This window comes from Manacus candei, unplaced genomic scaffold (genome assembly GCF_025592945.1).
Source record: "Manacus candei isolate 608988 ecotype Guabito, Panama unplaced genomic scaffold, ASM2559294v1 h1tg000059l, whole genome shotgun sequence".
Taxonomy (NCBI): domain Eukaryota; kingdom Metazoa; phylum Chordata; class Aves; order Passeriformes; family Pipridae; genus Manacus; species Manacus candei.
The window spans coordinates 4,004,547-4,024,378 of record NW_026138107.1 but is presented as its reverse complement, the minus strand read 5'-3'; the positions used below and the strand labels follow the sequence as shown (position 1 = coordinate 4,024,378).

The window sequence follows — 19,832 nt, the reverse complement described above, 5'->3', positions numbered from 1 at the left end:
TAATTCACGGATCTCACTGGGATTTAGGCTAGAGTTAGTCAAACCACTGTTCAAATTTGGGGGTGCCCAGGGGATGTTTTCACAGTAAAAGCATAGACACCCAGAGAGTTTATGACTCCCATAGATTAAACAGCTGAAAGGAGGTGTGGTTCAGATGACAATTTAAATATATATTTGGCACCAAATTTCTTCTTTGTGAGTGATCCTGAGATACATTTATGAGGAACAGAGCAATGAGCTTTTCTGGCACTGTTTGCAACTGGAAAAGGTTTCATCTCACCGAGTTTTTCCCATTCCATCAGGTAGCACTGAACTCGGGCTCCTTCCAGTGACAGAGATAAGCAGAAGGAACCCCCTTCTTCTGCAAGCTATGCAGTGTGAATTACCTCCTTCATAGTTCTGCCTTCCTCTTTCACCTATCAGAAGGAAATTGGATGTTCAGCTTAAAATAAGAACAGGGAAGAAAAGATGGACCTTGCATTGAACCACACTCTTTCTTCCCGAAGCCCTCTCCTAGCTGGCAGTGACTTTTAACCAGAGAAAACTCTGTAAACTGACCACTTATTTCAAAATCTTATTCTGTAATTGGAAGATGTTCACTAGCATGGTGCAGCTTGTTAATTATGAAGCATTAAACATGTGAGGCCAGATTTTGACATCTTGACAATGATGGCAATCTTGTATACAAATAGTCCTGCTGTAATAAATTGGACCATTTGTGTAATGGGATCTACCCAAGGCTACGAGTGACTCTGTGAATCCAAATCTGACACCTAATATTTATAACAGGGGACTAGATGACTCAGGGCTTCGTAACAAAACACAGAGTTTTCCAGCCTCGGGCTACCTGCTTTAATCTCACCGCTGTCAGCTGTGACAAAAAGTCAGCACCACATGACAGCTGTTCAGAGACATCCTAATGAGCGGGTGATGTCGGGGGTCCCGGTGGACATCACCCCGGGAAGCAGAGCTGCGCCCCAGCCCCTGCGCTGGCGGCCTCCGGGTCAGGGTCGGAGCATGTCGGGTGGCACAGGGACACCGGCACTGCCGCCACCGCTCCTGCGGCAGCTGCTCCAGGAGAACGGCACGTCCCGGCACTCTGGGCACAGCGAGGACAGCGGTCCCCATCAGCATGCACAACCAAAAATAATCCCCTCCCCCTGCTCCCCGACAACTTTGGCTCACCAGTGAGGCCTAAACCATGTAATCTTTGGGGAGCGCAGCAAACCCGGAGACCATAATTAAAATATGTTAATCTACACTGGGCACTTACCCATGGATAAACACTTCAATTTGGCACAGTTTCCTGCAATCTTCTGAGATTTGCGACTGATCTCAGAACCCCACTCCTTTCCCTTTTGACATTTTTAGTCTTACTTTTGAGCCAAAAATAAATAAATAAATAAAAACAAATAAGAATTTAAGGGAAAAGGAGGGAGAAGGAAAAAAAAAAAGACACTTGTTTTCCTCATAAGCTTTGTAATTCCAGTACATTTTTACTGGGGGTGGGGGAATGCTGTCGCTAAGCTATGTGTTCATTACAGCCAGGGGGAAAAAATGAGGTTGGCTCCTAGTTTTGCTTATGTTGTTAAAAGAGCCTCTGAAGCTGCAGTTCTGGAACAGGTCTCCTCTTTCTTTGAAAGCATGCTGTTTGATAGACTGTCATTTGTCCCCTCCTTTCAGAAGAGCCAGCTGGCAGCTAAGTGCTAAAGCCAGTGACTTGCATGTGTTTTTCTGACATTTAACAAATGGGAACAGCTTGCAAATCTGCATTAACTCACTCTGTCTCACAAATAATCATCGGCTACGCGGTGTAGACATTCAGAACATTAGCGCAAACACAAAAGGGAGCGGGAGTCTGTGGGAAAAACAAGTTGGCAAATAAAAGATGTTTCACTAAGGGACAGATAAAGCCTTTTGGTTCAGATGGAGGGTTCGGATATAGATCCTGAAGTTGAGGGGTGCATGGAGGTATAAGAGGAGTGTGGAGAAGGTAACTAATCCTCTCCCTCAATCCGCATGGGAAGCTATCAGATTTGCACCTAAAATGATAGTCTTTCCCCCACCATTCACAAGTGTTTATCAGTGGAGCATTTTCATTCTGCAGGCACCACCTGAGACAGTCTAAGGAAAACACAGAAAGCACACCCAACACCAAATTGTTTCCTCATCAGTCCTTCTGTGTAGGAGCTTATGGATGTCCTCAATTTTTTCTCTTGGTAAATTAACATAACAGTCTGTTACTAGGATAATGAATACCATGGCATTGTTCAGGTAATAAAGGAATTTGTATAAACTCAACACGTGATCAGTTCTGAGGCTAAAATACAGCAAGTGAAACATTTACCTTCTAGGCTTAGGTCTGATATTTGGATTCTTCACTTGAAAAAGAAATGCATACTTAATTGCTTTAGCCTCTCTGAAAACTACAGCCACAGATTTAGGGAGTGAAAGAAAAATCCAACTGTTAGTTCATCTTAACCTGTCTTATTTCTCCCTTCTAAAGACTGAGAAAGCCTCATGCCCAGGTCACAGTGTAGACATTTTCCCCTGCTGTCAAAATATCCCCATCCTTTGTAGGTTTACACTCTTATAGGTAATGGGAGGAAATAAAGCACACGTAAAATTATGGGAAAGCCTCGCATACAGACCATATCAGTCTGGGGTCATCATCTTCCTTTGCAATGGCACTCAGGCCAGGACTCCAGCATTTAGACCAAAACCCCTCCGTTACTGAGCCTAAGTATTAAGTTCTGTGCCTGAGAGTCATCACAGACTCATGGCACCTGCAAGTGCATCTCTTGAGGCTGCGAACAGTGAGTTGCAGTAACAGAACTGGTCCCCCTCCCAGGGCAAAAGGAAACTCCCACAACAATGGCACAGTTAGGTGGATATGATTTCCAGACAGTACTTGATGGATTTGAGTGCCATTAAAAATTGTTTTGCCTGGTGAACTCAAAATACTTTGCATTACCAGTAGCTGAGAAGGACACGTCTTGGCTGCCTCATGCAGCACAGTAACATTTCAGAAAATATCACTCTGTGTGAATGCACCCGTGTTTCTGACACAAGTTAACCGAGAGGATATAAACTATATACTGCACCACTTTGTCCCCGAATATCCTGCCTCATGCTAATGACAGTCTAACATATTGGCTATATGCAAGTTTTTCACTAGTCTCACTAATGCCAAAGAAAGCCCAGGATCAAACCTTGTGCCAGCTTTTCCACTAGGCAGAATTCATCAGCCTGTACAACCCCATGGGGACACAGCCCTTCAGGAACCTGCCTGACCTGTAGGCCAAGACTTAGTGTGCTCATGACATTGTAGACAGCTGGACTCTTCTTCCACTGGGAGCAAAAGCAGCCCCATACTTTCCTGGGTGTGCAAATCCTGTCCCAGAAAGAGCAGCAGAGTCACAGGTGCTGGTTGGCTGTGTCTACCTTCACCTGAAAATCTGCAGGAATGTTTTTTTGTCTTTTGGGGTTTAAAGATTCGGGATTCATTGAATCAGAAACCTGATCTACAGGGTGGCATCCCTGCTTATGGTAGGGAATTGGAACTAGACGATCTTTGAGGTCCCTTCCAATCCAAATCATTCTATGATTCTAGGCAAAAAAAGAATTATTATTTTTACTTAAGCTATGTTCCTCCCCTTTCCCCCTCTACTTGTCTACTAGTAAAAATCATCTGGTCATTCTAATCAGCTACAGGAAGTTCAAGACCATGGATGATAAATTATGTGCACCATCTCTAATTACTCTGTCATCTGTTTTCCTGTAAGGACTGGGCAATTTCAGTGAAGCCTGAAGTAGGGGACTCGAGTCACACTTCCTTGTCACATGTGCACTGTACTTTGCTTGCTTCTCTGAAATACAAACGCTGTCATTTTTCCTGTAGCATCCATATTTCTTTTCACCACATCCCTCTACCTCCTTCTCTCTCTCATTCTCTCTCTCTCTCACAACACTTGGCAAGTTTCTTCCTGACAAAATGTCCATCTGTAAAAAATAAATGGAACAATAACACCTTGTAGGCATGATGTAAGTGTTGCTTGGGTTTTATTTTTGTATGAATACTTATATATTTAATTAAACACAGTCCTGGCAGCTTTGTAATTGCTTAAGAGTGTTCTAACAAAAGCCTAACTGCTGAAGTGGGCAGAATTGCATATTCCTTCATTTTTCTTGCTCTCCTTTAGCGCATTCTGTGCAGTGCAGCAGTGAGTGTATGATTTACTATTGTCCTGGAAGAGTCTCTGCAAAGCCTTACCTTTGATTCCCTTCCCCACCTCGGACTGTTCATACACACAGGTACACATTTTGTATCTGCAGTGGTCCCAAGGGAAGACCTGATTCATTCCTTAAAACTACCTGCAGTCAGTGAAGTTTCACCATCACAGACAAGTTTGGCCCCTTCAAGCAAAGCTCTGTAGTGGTTACAAGATATATATGAAACAACCCAAAAGGTATTCCCTTCCAGATTATGAAGCAGCAGATCAGGCAGACAGATGGAGCAGCAGGCAGACAGGAACAGACAGGATTTTATCTCAGAAAAAGAAATGGCAAATAATTCCATGGCTGAGCTAGGAGCAGTGCAGCTCTGGAACAAATATTTGAAAGGAATTTCAGGGACTGAGAGGCAAGTTGCAACTAATAAAATAGATGTTACCAAGTGAAGGGCAAAGAGTTCTCAGGCATGCTTATGTCAGGTTCTGCTCCTTGACCCCCTCTGATGTTATAGGACACACCTGGCCAACAGACACAAGCAGTGTGTGACTTCTGAAGATGTTGGGGTGCATTTTTATAAAACAGGAGGGAACAAAATAAAAACTGCCCAGAAGTTTACTTTTGAACAACCTTCATCCTAGAACATAAGTAACTCCTGGCCAGCAGCTGGTCAAACTGAGGAACTGCAGGGTAAAACACATTCGGAGATTTCACACGAGGTCTTATTACCAAAGCCAAACCCACTGGTACAAAGCCATTATGCAAGAGCAAATCTCAGTGACGAGATCAATGCTACAGCCATTCCTGAGACCTTGTTTTTGTGAAAAATGTTCCTGCTCACAGGGGCTGCCATGAGACTAACGAATAGACTTTGTCCTCTGGGAGAACTTGTCCTGTGCTCAAGGAGCTTTAGGTCAGGCCTAAAGCTGTTGGTTTTCTGTGATGAGGCTTGTCATGGACAAGCAAAGAAACATGAAGCAACACACAGAGACTCACCATTCCTACAGAAAAGTTAGGCCTAGGTAACAAAGTCTTTCCCTACTAACTCTCTGTATCATTTAAAACTGCATAACATTTTTAGATGCACCTTTCCAACCTTAATGTTATTTACTGTTGTATAAAGATATTACAGGATTGTTTTGGTTTGCCTTTTTTTTTTTTAAGTTGGATAATCGGAGATACCAAACAAATATTTGGAGGTTTTAGAGCTCAATGGCACAGAATACTTCAGAGAGAAATCGTTTGAGATACTTTTAGAAAAGACCTAGTGGTATTTTTTTTTTTCAGAGAATAAGAATCAGCCTAACCTTTCCATGTACATTAAGCAACAGTATTGATCTGCAAACCTCCAGGGACAGCTTATAGGCAGGAGAGGTCAGGAAGAAATGCTCCCAGATGCACAGCAGGGTGTTCATCGGGAGGAACCTGAGAGAGATATTTGTTATTCACAATTTCCTGGAAAATCTCACTGACCTCTCCGGTGCTACTCTCTGCTCTAAGAAATTTGGGGGAATGAAGCCAAACCAAAGCACCAGATTAAACTATTGTGCCTGGGATGGAATGGAAGAGGTTACCCAGCACAAAGTGAACAACAGGTTTGAGTTAATGCTATGAAGTCAGTTAATGCTGAAAGTCCAAAATCTGCAGGCAAGGTACATTCTCAAATTTCCAGGTAGCCACCGCAACACCATTCCCATGGCTGGAAATTCCTCCCCTCATTACTTTGTGAAATAGATTGTTGGTTCTGGAAACTAGAAGTGGAAAAAGAGAGCTGCTGTTTCTCTAGACCTGCTCCCTATCTCTCCCAGCCTTTCCTCCAGAAAATGTAAAAATTGCAAAAAGTCAAAAAGTAACACACAGGCATTTATGCCTATGCAGGCATGTGTTTGCATGCATGTGAAATAGACAGATGAGGAGAGGATTCCTGACCCAGAAGTGTGATTAAATCCAAAGCAGGTTGATAAAGAATCCACTGTAGTAGGATGTATTAAAAAAGAGAGTTATTGTATCTTGTGAACTGATCAAGGTGATAAAGTAACTGATCACACAAGAACTGCTGGAACTGCACCCAATTCTACTCTATGAGTAAACAGAGTCCTGTGGTTCATTCAAGAGGCTATAAATTTAAGCTTAGTATTTCAGGTCTATATCTAAAGAGTGACAGAACCTCATATCTCCTGATTCATCCAGAAAGAATGCATCATCTTTTTGTACCAATCTAATCAGGAACACTTTTGCCACGTCCATTTTTCTTTTTAAGTCAAAAGAGGCACAGAAGAGATTTAGTTTCATTTTTCTTTTTTTTTTTTTTTCTTTTTTACATGTATTTTTTTTCAATTTTTTTTCCCTTCCTACTGGATATGGAGAAAATAAAACCAGCCTCGACTTTGCTAAGCCTATGACACAGGTACCCTCACTACACATCTCACAGCAGAGCAGCTCATTTCAACCCTGTTCTTTAAGTACCATCTAGTGGTTACAAATATATTTGCATTTCTGTTGTTGGAGGATCTTCAGATTCAGATTCCTGTATCTTTTAGAGCTGAACTAGCATTTTCTGAAATGCAATAAAAAGCAACACTCTTCCACTTATTATTCCTCCCCTTTTTTAAAAGAACATAAAATCTTCATGTCTTTTTACCCACCTTGTCTCAGTCCCACTGCGAGCAACTTCAGAGAAAAAAGGGCTCAAGAAAAATGTAGCTGTGTCTTTTTTTCTTTTACATACAGAAGATAAATGTCAAACCATGATCCTGCATTACCTTATATAGGTAATTTTTTTCCATTGAGACCCCGACCCATATGTCTCCGAATATGCATTTGAGAATTGGCCTTCAATTTGAGCCATTTATTACTTTTGAAAGTATTGCTCCATCTATCTGCCTGTCTTTAAATTAATATCTCTCTTTGTGTGTTCCCCTTTCCATATTGCCTGCCATCTGTTATGTGATCACTGAGAGATAAGCCTGGTTTGCTTGTTCGATCAGTTATTCTGCTTTCTATTCCAGTGGACATTGGTTAAATGTACCCATGGTGTTGCTCCCCCGATACCAGCAAAGTTACACCATGAACAGGGAGAGGTGACCTCCTCTTCTCCACCAAATCTATGTGATTCTCTTCCAGTACAAGGCTCTGAATGTCAGTCCCCTTCAAACAATTGTTTGGGAAAAATTAGATTTTGTCTCATTCTAAAATAGGTGTTTATGACAGTTTACATGAAAATGTTGCTTAAGGCACCTGGCTTCCCCCCTGATTACAAAGGTTGCTCATCGATGCAGGTCATATGGGCCCCCTGGACCATGACTCAGTTCCTTGCCGTCAATGTCCAGCATTGGTCACGCTCCTTACGGAAGAGCCCTCAGGAGACCTCTCCTCTGCCTGATCAGGGCTGGAGGGAACAACAGCAGCTCAAAGGGCCCAAAACCAGGTATGATTAGTTGAGTCCTGGCGTGCTCAGGCTTTATGTGCAGGGCAGAGCCGTCAGGGCAGCACGTGGAGCGAGGGGATGATGCTGTTCACCCAACTGCAGGCTCCAGGACTGCCCCAGTAACTCCCCAGGAGCCTCCAGCAGCCCTCACTGGCTCCTTACCGGCTATAAGGACAGCCTGAACACCAGCCTGGGCATAAACATCCCTAGGTGTCTAAATTCAAGTGTTTTACTTACACACAATATCCCACTCGATACTTCAGTCAGCTAAAATTTGGCAAGACAAATTCCACCACAGAAGGTTACTAATTTCACCTTGTAAGTCTAACTGGCAAGTGATGTGAGAAAAATAAAGACAATAAAACATTTATCATTCTCACACTGCCTCAGCACGGGTTATTACCCTCTCTGAGTTTGTCCCCACAAACATTCAATTTGGTGTTTGTCACAAGTGATGGAGCAGGATCCCATAAAGAAGGTCCTGCTGCTGATGGAAAATGTTTCTGTTCCTGGTTCTCAGTCTCAGCTGCTTATTTCCTCTCCTCCACACAGGAGATTTCCAGCCAGATCTGTGTGTAGCCATAATCTAACTCTGGAGATATCAGGAATATGTGCATGAGAAGAATTCTTATTATGACAGCCTAAAAAGTCAATAAAGTTCCTGAGAAAAGTATCATTTAACTACTTTCCATTTGAAAAAAATTTAGAGATTCCCCCCTTTTCCTGTAAGAATACTACTCATGCTTCTTGTATCATATATCATAAATTGCTGCCTAATGTTGAGCTGTGAATTTTCATCCTAGAAATTCCGCTGGAGACATTTTGACATGAGCACAAGATTTATTGCTGGGTAGCCAGTGGATCTGATGTCTGCGATGACAGACATTCTTTTTTCAAATGAGTATAATGACACTGAAAAGAACAGGATCAAACTTAATGTCCCTGAAGTCTTTTTCTGTGAGTTCCAGATGTAGCCACAAGCAGATTTCTGAGGAATCCCCATCAGCAGAAGCAGCAGCACCATATATGTTCATTAAGCAAGAAAAACGTACACATTTGTTTTATCAGGCAAATGTATTTTCCCTGCAGGGCTGGGGGCAGGAAGGTGGGATGTGGAGACCTTAAGCTAAACTAGTGACGAGATCCTGCTCTTACACAGGAAGATATGGCACATCCGTGGGCTACAGCACATTTCTGTTAGGTTACCCAGAGTGAATAGTTTATTACGTATCATTACCTCTGAACAACAGATAATCAATTTGGATGTGTCCTTATTTACCTGGACAAACACTGGAAGGCTTTGCAATTTAATGGCCTAACTGTTTGTTAGAACAAATAGACCTATTCAATTCCGAGATCACAGTCAATCTGACGGGTTTATAGCTGGTTGGTTTCTGCTTTCAAACTGTGAAACTCTGATTTGTTTTCAAGGTGTAAAATTAGCAGTAACATTTTCACATGCTAACAGATAAGTCCCTTATTGAAACATATGACTGCACTTGCTCATTGCAGAGTGAAAATAGCTTTGCTCAAAACCCCAGTACAAAGCCTGCGGCCTGCCTGAGTTTCACAAAAGCCCTGAAGTGATACCAGGTGTGAACCGGCCCAGGCGCTGGCTGTCTGCTCAAGAGTAAATTTCAGCTACTAATTTACAGGTTGGAGCAGGATGTTTTCCACTCGTTATTAAATTATATTATTTGTATACAGCTCTGCAGAGTAGCAATGGAGTGCTTGAACAGAGCATGGGTATTTAAAACAGTAATTCTTCATTTCATCTCTGAAATGATTAGCCTTGGTAAATCATACCAAATCCTGAAAAGGGTTGTTAAATCATCTCCCCTTGCTTTAGTAATATATTCCACAGTGTAATCACACTAGTGTAAATAATCACAAGATTAAAAAATGAAGGAATACCTGAACTCAAACCTCTGGCTGCAGATCCTTGAAACCAAAGGAGTGGGAACAGCATACAAGGAAGGGAAAAGTAGCAAGAGAAGAAAATATATTGGTTATTTTTTCTGTTTAGTTGGGTAAGCCAAATTAAATCCTCAGATTCAGACAGCCAAGGCAAATTTTGAAAATATCAAATCAAACTACAGTGAGAGAGTTGAAGATGGAAAAAAGTCTGGTAAATGGAACATTCTGTAAATCTGGCCAGTATGGCATGAGTTGCTGTTTCCAGTACAAACATCACCTTATCCAGCAATATCCAGCATGGATCTGCTTGAGAGACTTATTGGAGTTTGGAATTATAAAAATGACACTTATTAGGATGTACTGAAAAATACATGTGGAGTATACGTGACAAAGGAGATACTCCAGAACACAGTGATCAAAGAGGATGCTTCAAAGTGGCATGTGAATGCTTCCAGCCCTCTCTGTCCAGAGGACACCTCCACCCAGATGTGCAATTTATCTCCACCTATCTGCATTTCTCACTGTTTTTCTTTAACTTGAGTATCATTTGTTCCTACAAGGAGAGGTAATTATACAGTAATAATACTATTTTCCTGCCTTGACATTGCCCCTCTTGCTTTAAAAGTCCAGTCTCTTTCAATCTCTCCACATAAAATAGGTTCTATATTCCCTTGATAATTTTAGTAGTCCTTCTCTGTAGACACTCCAGTTTGGATTTCTCTTTTTGTGGCCATTAGTGCCTGCAAGGTCTTGACAGAAAATTCCTGTACTTGCCTTTCATTTAGTTGCATCACTTTAATGATTTGCAGACATCACACAACTTCTATAAAACCCAGGTTTCTCCCCCTTCCTCAATGATTACTGATGATCTATTCACATCAGAAATGGCTAAGTTAAAATTCCTCCAAAGCTTATGAATGATATCAGAGAATTGGTTGAAAAGGGATCTTATCAGCAACTTGAAGGAAAGATCCACATCCGACACAATATTTTTATAAAGTCCATTTACATTGTGGCTATTTCACCCTTGACCATGCTGAGATGGACTACTTTTTAATTAATAAATATTCCCACTGAGCTCATAGAAATTAAATATAACAATTTTCTGAAATGTGTGTTACCATGTCACCAACCTACAGAGAGCAAATGCCTTTCAGTTCCCAGTGATACCTCTAATACCTCTGCTTAAAGACTTGATTACCTAACAACAAAGCTAACACATATTGTCACTTAGATTTCCACATCACAAAGCTTCTAAAGCCCTAGATTCTTTTTGTTTGTTTGTTTGTTTTCAGCTCTTCACATAAGTGCATTTTCGGTTCAAAGTTTTCATCAAATGAAAAAAAAAATCCACAGTGTATCCTTCTCCTTCTTTTTACCATTAACATTAATATTATCGTTGTCATTACCTGACACAGAAGTAAGTTCTTTTGCTTCTTACTAAAGCTTCTTGCCTTAGGATATCTGTGAATGACATAGGAGGCTTTTACTGGAGGTCCTGAATAAACTTCCAGAAGCATTTTTGGACCATGATGCTGTGAGGATTTATTCAGTTATTGCCAGGGATCAATCTTTAAATTAACTGTGCCTTTATAGTACTAAAATTCTGCTTTTTCATTAATGACATAGCTTAATTGCTTCACAATCAGGGGAAAAAAATAGAAATAAGAATAAAGAAAAAAAGAAAAGCAGCAAATACCTGCCTGACTTAACCACATTAAGCAGCATGGTGCAGAATATAACTTAACAGTCCAGTGAACTGTCAGTGGCAGAAGTAATTGGAAATTGGTGGGATAGTTCTCCATGTGATGGGGATAGGAGTTTTTCATGCCTGTTTTTAATGGGCAAATAGCTCTCAGGGCAGCTTCATATTCTGTCATTAATTTGTAAAGATCCTTTATAATGTAGAAAAGTTAAGATAGCAAAAAAAAAAAAAAATCCAATTACATGTTTAATGACTTGGCATTTGTGGTAATGCTATCTAGCACTAATTCACCTGTTAGAAAACAGTCTATCTTTTAGCCCCTGGGGTTAATAGAGTGCAAAAGCCTAGTCTTATCAGAGGGTGGGAGAAAAGTGAGTAATTTTTTCCTACCAATAAGAAAGAAAAGCAAGAATGACAAAATCGATTATGAATTTTCAACTTACTTTTTTAAAGCATAGCACTACTATTTATTAAACGCTTTTTAGAAGGAAATAATGAATTTATAAATGCTGGTGCCTAACTGGTCCTTGGGATTTTGCAGAGGCATGTGGGACTCCTTTCCCTTTGTGCCCAACATGAGCACCCACCAGAGTGAGGTGTATACTCAAATCTTGTCTCGGTGCTGCAGTGCAGAGCCTGCCCTCGAGAACAAGGTCTGCTTCACTTCTACATGGAAATGGGATCCATAATCAAAAATACGGTTTGATCAGTCAATAGGTGGATGGATGGATTTATCTTGGCCTCAGCTGCGTGTTCATAACCACACTGAAATCAACAGCGGATGCTTAAATGGAACTAAGAGAATTTGTTCCACAACAGCAAAGAAATACAGCTTATGCAAACATACATATTCATTTACATGTCTCCCTTTATCAGCCACTGCTTTATTTGCATCTCACGCTGCATAAAAGGTTAGCAAAGGCCTTTGTAATGAACACTTCCATTTTAAAACATTTAAATAGTCTGCAGTATAAATTGCATATTCTAACTGACTGCTCTGGTGTGAATTTCTAAGTCCACTAAAAGGAAAAGAGGCAGCATTTACCGTGTTTATGCAACAATTTCTTTGCTTAATACCAGATTTGTCTGTGTCATGGCTAAACTAGGATTAGCAGCAGAAATACTAAATGATGTTAGAATTCAAACAATTTTGTGTAGTCCATGTAGAACATAGAAATACTGGTAATGTAAAAAACCCCGAAAAACAAAAATTAAAAACCCTAAACAAAACGAACAACTGCCATCACTCCAGTCTCTAAAACCAGGAGTTTAACATTAAAGATAAGTTCTGTCTAATGGATGGAACACAAGCCCTGAAATCAAGGCTTATCACCCCTGTTCCTGGTTTGTGGTTCATCTGTCAGGAGCGAGCTAATCAAGGCTGAATACTGAGCATCCAGACTACTGAAATCCAGTGATTTCATCTGGAATTCTGTAACCTCTGTGTTTTCTGAATAAGAATGTCTATAACTTGTACCTGAACCCTTTCGGGTCAATAGTGGGTTTTGTCCTTAATCTCAGTTGAAGCAGGAAACATTGAACTTTATATTACCTGTACTCCATCATCTCTCATCTGTGGCACAGAAGATACAAAATTCAACACATCTTGAAAAATTTGGATGTGTCTGATGCTTAGAGAATTAACACTTCCAGTGTGCCGTTCAGGGATCTGGAGGTTACAGAGAAAATGCATTTATCTCAGCTAAGGGAGGGGATTCACCCTATTTAAAATTAGCTTATAGAAACAGGGCTTAATACAAGTAGGTCATGTAAGTCAATTTTTTGAGAAAAACAGGACTGCAAGTGGTGGTACACCCTGATCTCAAACAGTTATTGAAGGTAGGTGTGATTATATTGCTCTTGAATGTTACTGTTGCCTTACCTTGACTCTAATGCAAGGGGAAGCCAGCCCAGACAAGGTAAAATTATGTATCCCAACATAACAATTTAATTTTAAAGAAGTTAAGAATCTTTTTTTTATGGCCTGAATCCTTATTTGGATTTGGAAGCTATGAAAATAGAGTCTTCTGTAACCAGAGGGATGGAGTGCTGAATGGACTGTAACTGGATGGATGGATGGATGGACTAAATTTTGTCTTTCCTGTATGGTCAAAACTTATGTTCGTGCTTTTTATGTTTGTTATTTTCTTTAAGGTGTTATTATTGTTACTTCTTATTTAGAACAACCTAAAAGAGATGTTCAGCTACTTTGCAGAAGCATGGGGTGCAGAGTCAAACTTGTTTTCCCTAAGTTAGTTGAAAGTGATGTGCCCTCATTCCCATGGCAAGGAACATTTCTTTTAGTGCAGCTGACAAGTTTTTCAAGGTGTTTCTGCACATCCTGTAGGGAAAGCAAATTGTCATCAAAATTGAAAATTCAGAATATGGTTTTTTTTTTCCCTGAAGGTCCTTAGGGCTCTTGAAATGCTAAGCAGAAAACTGAGCTCAATGCATATGGAGGAGATTTTCATATTTTAAAAGTCAGACAGAGTGTCAGCCGGCAGACGCAGCAACTCCAAGAATCTTCAAAAAGGCAGAAGCAGGAAAGTTTACTGCTTGTTCCACGGACACATTATTTTAGCCTGTGTTCTGCAGATTGAGAGGCAGATTGCCTAAGGTCAGAGGGTGACCCTGCCCTGCAGCTTGAGTATTACTCCTTCTTTTTTTTTTTTTTTTAAGTGCAAATTTACATTTGGCTGCAACCTGCCTCCTTAATGATGGATTGGCCTTTTGTGCAGGTATGAGCTCTGATTGATGGGGCACAGGGATAGGAGAGGAGAATGGAGCAAACAAGTTTATAAATTTGACATAAGATTTGAATCGCAGCAGGAACTCTGCCAGTCTCCTTAGGCATAAAATTGGACTGGCTGGAGATAGGTACTGCATGTGTGATGTTTCAGCACTTATTGCTTTCATAATATCTTTACTTACTCAGTTAACAGACTACTGAACTTGCAAAATCTGGCAGACCAGGTTTTTTTCTATAAAACAAATTTTACAATGGGGGGAGGGAAAGAAATAACTGAAAAAACTAAAATTACATACCAGGTCTTCATCTGGGGTAATCTAACACAATTTACTTGATTTCACTGGAGTTACACTGATTTTCCCTAAGTGATGACCTGCCTCAGTATTCTTATTTTGGTTTAGCTTTTCTTTTTTTTCCCTTCTGAACAGGTTGTGTTGACATTTCATGTTTCCTATTATTATTATTATTCCTTCTCCTTCTTTGTTTTGGGAATTATATGGCTTATTGACTAAACAGCATTAGAAAACTAAAGTTAATGGGCCAAACTGTTCCCTAGTGCAACTTTATTGAGTTCAAGTTATATAGAGTTGAATGAGTTCAGGGACTCCTCCAAAGGGGGTTATTGCAGAGGCTGATTCTACCACAAAAGGGAAGTCCACAGCTTTGTTGTCATTTCAATGCAAATTAAACATTGCAAGAAGTCCAGCGCTTTGTATTTAGCTGATGGGATGAAATCTGAGTGTACTGAGCACAAAAACATAAAATCATACCTTGTTTTAATGGATTAAAACAAATACTTCAATATTATTAAGAATTCCTTTAATAATACACCTGTTCATGTCTACCTGTTCCATGGAGAAGTCTGAGTTGTATGGTCAACCAAAATGACCATCTTATCCACCATATGATTATGCCTGGAGAGATTTTAAAGACATGTAGATGTGGTACTTGGGGACATGGGTTAGTGGAGGGCTTGGTAGTGCTGGGGGAAGGGTTGGACTTGAGAATCTTAAAAAGGTCTTTTCCAACCTAAAAGATTTTGTGATTTTTAAATTCTATCAGTGGCAACTGAGGGAGGGGCTGACTGACTGGCATGACAAATGCCCCAGGACCAAGGTGAGACTCTTGTGGTTGTGTCAAAATAAAGAAGGTGGTTTCTAATCAGCACATTACAAGGACAACTTTGTTCCAAGGCTAGAACTGTGAGAACAATCAGTTTTTAGATCCAAATGATACTATAAGGTTTTAATTTAACTCCAAAATAACTGTTTTTTGTGGACACTTAATATCATTCAGTATCTACAGTATAAGAATCAGTGACCTTTTAATGCCCTTATAAATAAATATAAAACATATATTTGAGGAACAGAAAGGTGTGTTCTTTTCTAAAACTCCATTCTTATCCATTTTTAAAGGAAATACAACAACCACGAGCTAAACACCTCTCCACTGTGGTTCTGAAAACCTGGCCACTGCAGTGGTATCCAAATAGCAGAAACTCTCTCTGCTGTACATCCAGCATGTAAAGTCTTTCTCAGGATATTACTAGAGGGAAAAAAGTAGTTGCCAAGTCAGTTTTGTTCCAGTTCATTAGTGACCGAAAGTCATTATCGTCTGACAGATGCACTAAGGGTTATGTATAGTTCCTAGTTGTCTCAGTCCAGTTTTTAGTGGACAGATGTCCACACTCAGAAAAGACAAAACAAGTCTGACAACAGAGCAACTCGGCTGAAAATCTTCACCAAGAACGTGGGCCCTGGCTGAACATCTGAACTGATCAGTCCTCTTGAGTATCGTGGTAGTCCCAGGGGCAGAAAATAGATGGTGTACAAGGAGTCAATGTCATTCTCTGGAAGATGGTATATAGTTCTTGGTAGGATTGAGAGGTTACATATTTCTCTGTGGCTATCAATCGAATATGAACTGCAAGTGATAGTTCTGCTTCAAAACAAGAAAAATAGCTCCATTCCCTCCAAAGAGAATTGTGTCAGTAGCAGACCTCTCTATTGCTCCCACTGTTTTTTCGATGCTTCACCTCACCAGACTTCTGGGACCTGACAAACTATCAGACTGAAAACCAGAAAGGGATGGGGGAGATTTTAACACATGAGCAAAGCAATGAAAAATGTCAGTCTCCTGCTTGATACATGTTTTCCAACGACAAGAATGGCATGATATTAGCAAATAACTAAATCTAGGTGTTGCTAACCAGTTACCGATAGTCTTCATGAGAAAAAAATAGATTCCTCTTTGTATACTTTGCTCTTAAAGACAATGTAAATGCTCACATGTACTGAGTTAAATTGGTGTTTCAAGATCAGACACTCAGGTAAATGTTAGGTCATTACAGAACACATGGTTGGGCTGTGCTGTGGTAGAAAGCCTGAGCCTGTCCCACTGCCAGAAAGCAGGGAAGACTTGTGGGGCAGCCAGGTCAGGTCCAGACCTGGGCATCAGGGATCTCCATGGGGATGGGTCATTAGTGCAGGAGCGGGAATTGGCTCAGTGGAGTCCATACCTGAACCAGGTAGGGCTGGGGTAGAGCACGAGACTGATTTCTATGGCCCTGCCGGGACACAGAACTTGAAGTGGGGTCCTGGGCCATAAGCAGGTGGCCAAGGCCTATTAGTCCCTCACATTGCTTTCAATTTCACCCAAAGTACAGAAGGGACAGATGCCCCTTCTCCTGCTGGTATGATGAAGGTCAGAATTTGCTTCACAATGCACTTGGAGCATCATCACTCTTGACACTCTGGTTCACTTCCAGAACTTGTTCTTGCTGTCACATGTATGCAGTTGCCTCTACAGTGTTCATGCTAGTTCACTCCCAGACTTCCTTTTGGAATATAATAATTAGTCTCCTTAAGGAAGAAACCCAAGTAGAGTTTCCAGGAGAGTTTGCTTATGGAAGTGCTACAGATCAGCAATAGGAGAACAGATGCACCTTGTTTGACACCCAACAGTCAGGATAATTCTGCCCTGCTTCAGTGGGCCAGAAACACAAACACTCAAACACCAGAAAGTGCCCTCGTGCCAAGCCCTAGATGTGATGCTCTAAAGAACTTCCTGTAGGCAGCCAAACAACCCTTATATCATAAAATCACAGAATCACAGAATGGTTTGGGTTGGCAGGGATGTTAAAGGTCACCTTGTTCTAACACCTTGCCATGCACAGGACCTTCCACTAAATCAGGTTGCTCCAAACCACATCCAGATTGGCTTTGAATGCTTCCAAGCATGGGACATCCACAACTTCTCTGGACAACTTGTGCTAGGACCTCACACAATGTCTGACACTACATCAGCCACTTTGAGCTGGAAAACACACATATAAGCAATCATGTCTTTTGGGTACAGGAGTGGTCACTGAAGCTTAGAGAAGAGACAGACCAAATATTATTGCTGTTGGGATGTGGACGGACCAGTCTGCAGGGGCCAAGTCAAGAAAGGGCAGGTGTGACTCATGCAAACTATTTGACTCAAGGGCAACAGCCCACGGTGGCTGTTTTCATCAGTACAGACGATGCCATAAATGCTGAGTGTCCTGAAGGACAGACAGAAGTAGCAGTAGCTCTGTACCAAAGGGCCCCATTCAGCTTTCCTGCGGTGTAGGTTTGTGGCACTGCTCCTGCTCAGACACTGCTCCTGCTCAGACACTGCTCCTGCTCAGACACCCGTCACCTCCGGCAGGTTCTGTGTCAGCAGCGTAGGCGACGGCTCCCAGACATGTACAGTATGTTCATCACTGCCTTTTCCAAGTGCCTCAGTATCCTTCAGGTGAAAAATACTCTTTCTATCTGCGTCTATGGCAGTACCTGAGAACCTATAACTGTAAGGTTATTTATATGAGACAGTGGTATAAAGTGGCATTTCTGATTGAAATAGCACCTTTCCTCAATTTTATTGTCAAAAATGTCTTTCTAAACATTTTTCTCTTCTTTTCTTTCACCTAATTTACTTATCTAGTAAGGCACACTGGAATCTGAAAAAGTTAGAAATAAACGACTTCAAAAAACTTTTTTTAATGCTGAATTCTGTAATTTTTTTTCCTTAGGTTTTTTTTTTTTTTCTCTGAAAAATAAACAAAAGTTCAACAATTAACTACAAATGTCTGTACTGGAGAGACAGACTGTGAGACTGTTTAACTGATACTACTCATTCGATTATTTGAAAAAGAATCTAATTTTTCCTGAGAAAAAATAATGCCAAAATAGGAACATGCATATTATGGTACTCAACTGTTTGTGTACATGCAGAGATAGCTTTAAAGCCGTGAGATGGATTTGTCTTTTAAATTTTTACAGTTTTATGTTCTTCTTTTTCTCCACATCCAGGAAAAACAATATGCTTATCTCTTTTTGTTACGGAAGGCAGAGATTTTACATAAAAAAATGGGCAGAAACAAAACTAACAAGCAAACGGAAATCAACAAAAAGTATGAGGCAGGCAATAAATGAATGGCAGCTGCCGGGGCTGTTGAAACTGCAAATGTGATCAAAAAGTGACAAACTAAGATAGAAAAAGCTGGTTAAAAGATCACTTTTCGTGTGTAAAGGAATTTATCAATTTAATTATGTTTCAGTTATGTTTTGGTCTCATGACATGTACCAGTGAGGCAGTGCTAGAAAGCAAAGACTTCATTTTAGTGATATATGGTTCTGGGTCATGGTCTTCTCTAGTGTCCTAATTGTTTTGGAGAAAAAAGGAAGAAAAGACCACCTGGTCATAGAACCTGATGCATTCTGTACTTACATTTTACCATGTTTTCTGTTAAGTGGTGATTGCTGATCACCTACTACTGCTGACAGACGAGATTTCAGGGAAAAAACCATTAAAAAATGAGAAAAAAATCATCCCAAAGTCAGCATAGTGATAACATAATAATCACAATAAATTCAGTGATCAACCTGTCCTCTGGTGGCAGAAGGGCACAGTCATTTCTGCTTGGTGTCCTTCAGAGAGAAGAAGAAAAAATTCTTCCTTGTGAGGGGGTTGAGGCCCTGGCACAGGTTGCCCAGAGAAGCTTGTGGCTGCCTCATCCCTGGAAGTGCTCAAGGCCAGGTTGGACGGGGCTCGGATAGTGGAAGGTGTCCTGCCAGTGGCAGGGGTTGGAATGAGATGAGCTTTGAAGGTCCTTCTGACCCAAACCATTCTATGACTGTTCGAAGGAGGCCACGAGGATGGTGAGAAGAGCCTTCAGGGGAATCTGTGCGAGGAGTGGCTGAGGGCACTTGGTCTGTTCAGCCTGGAGAAGAATTGAGGGGAAACCTCATTGTGATCTTCAACATCCTCACGAGGGGAATCAGAGGGGCAGGTACTGATCTCTTCACTTTTATCACCAGTGGCAGGACTCGAGGGGACAGCATGAAGCTGAGATGGGAAAAGTTCGTGTTCGGTACCAGGAAAAGGTTTTTCACTGAGAGGGTGGATGTTTGCAGGAGCAGGCTCCCCAGGGCAGTGGTCACAGCACCAAGCCTGCCAGAGTTCAAGGAGCGTTTGGACAACGCTCTCAGGCACGTGGTGTGATTCTTGGGGTGCCCTGTGCAGGGGAAAGAGTAAGACTGCACGATCCTTGTGGATCCCTTCCAACTCAGCATATTCTTTGATTCTGTGAGGCTGCTAAATTGCTCTAACCCTCCCGGCCCGCAGACTGCACAGGAGCCCTCCGGCACCCCCCGCGCCCGCTCTCACCTCACCGCCCCTCTGGAGGCTCCCCCCCTGTTGCGCGGGGGGCCGCGGGGGAGGGCGCGCCACGGCCCGGCGGCCATTTTGGTAAAGGGCCGGTGCCGCTCCTTCCTCCATTA

The 19,832-nt window shown here is 41.4% G+C and overlaps 1 long non-coding RNA gene across 1 annotated transcript; it reads right to left on the bottom strand.

The window, feature by feature from the left end:
* Positions 1-290: 290 nt before the first annotated feature.
* Positions 291-11,564, bottom strand: LOC127478308 (uncharacterized). Its single transcript, XR_007907168.1, has 3 exons — positions 10,984-11,564; positions 9,572-9,598; positions 291-416 (listed from the first exon to the last, which is right to left on the bottom strand). It is a non-coding gene; the product is annotated as an uncharacterized LOC127478308 (long non-coding RNA).
* Between the last annotated feature and the right edge of the window lie 8,268 nt (positions 11,565-19,832).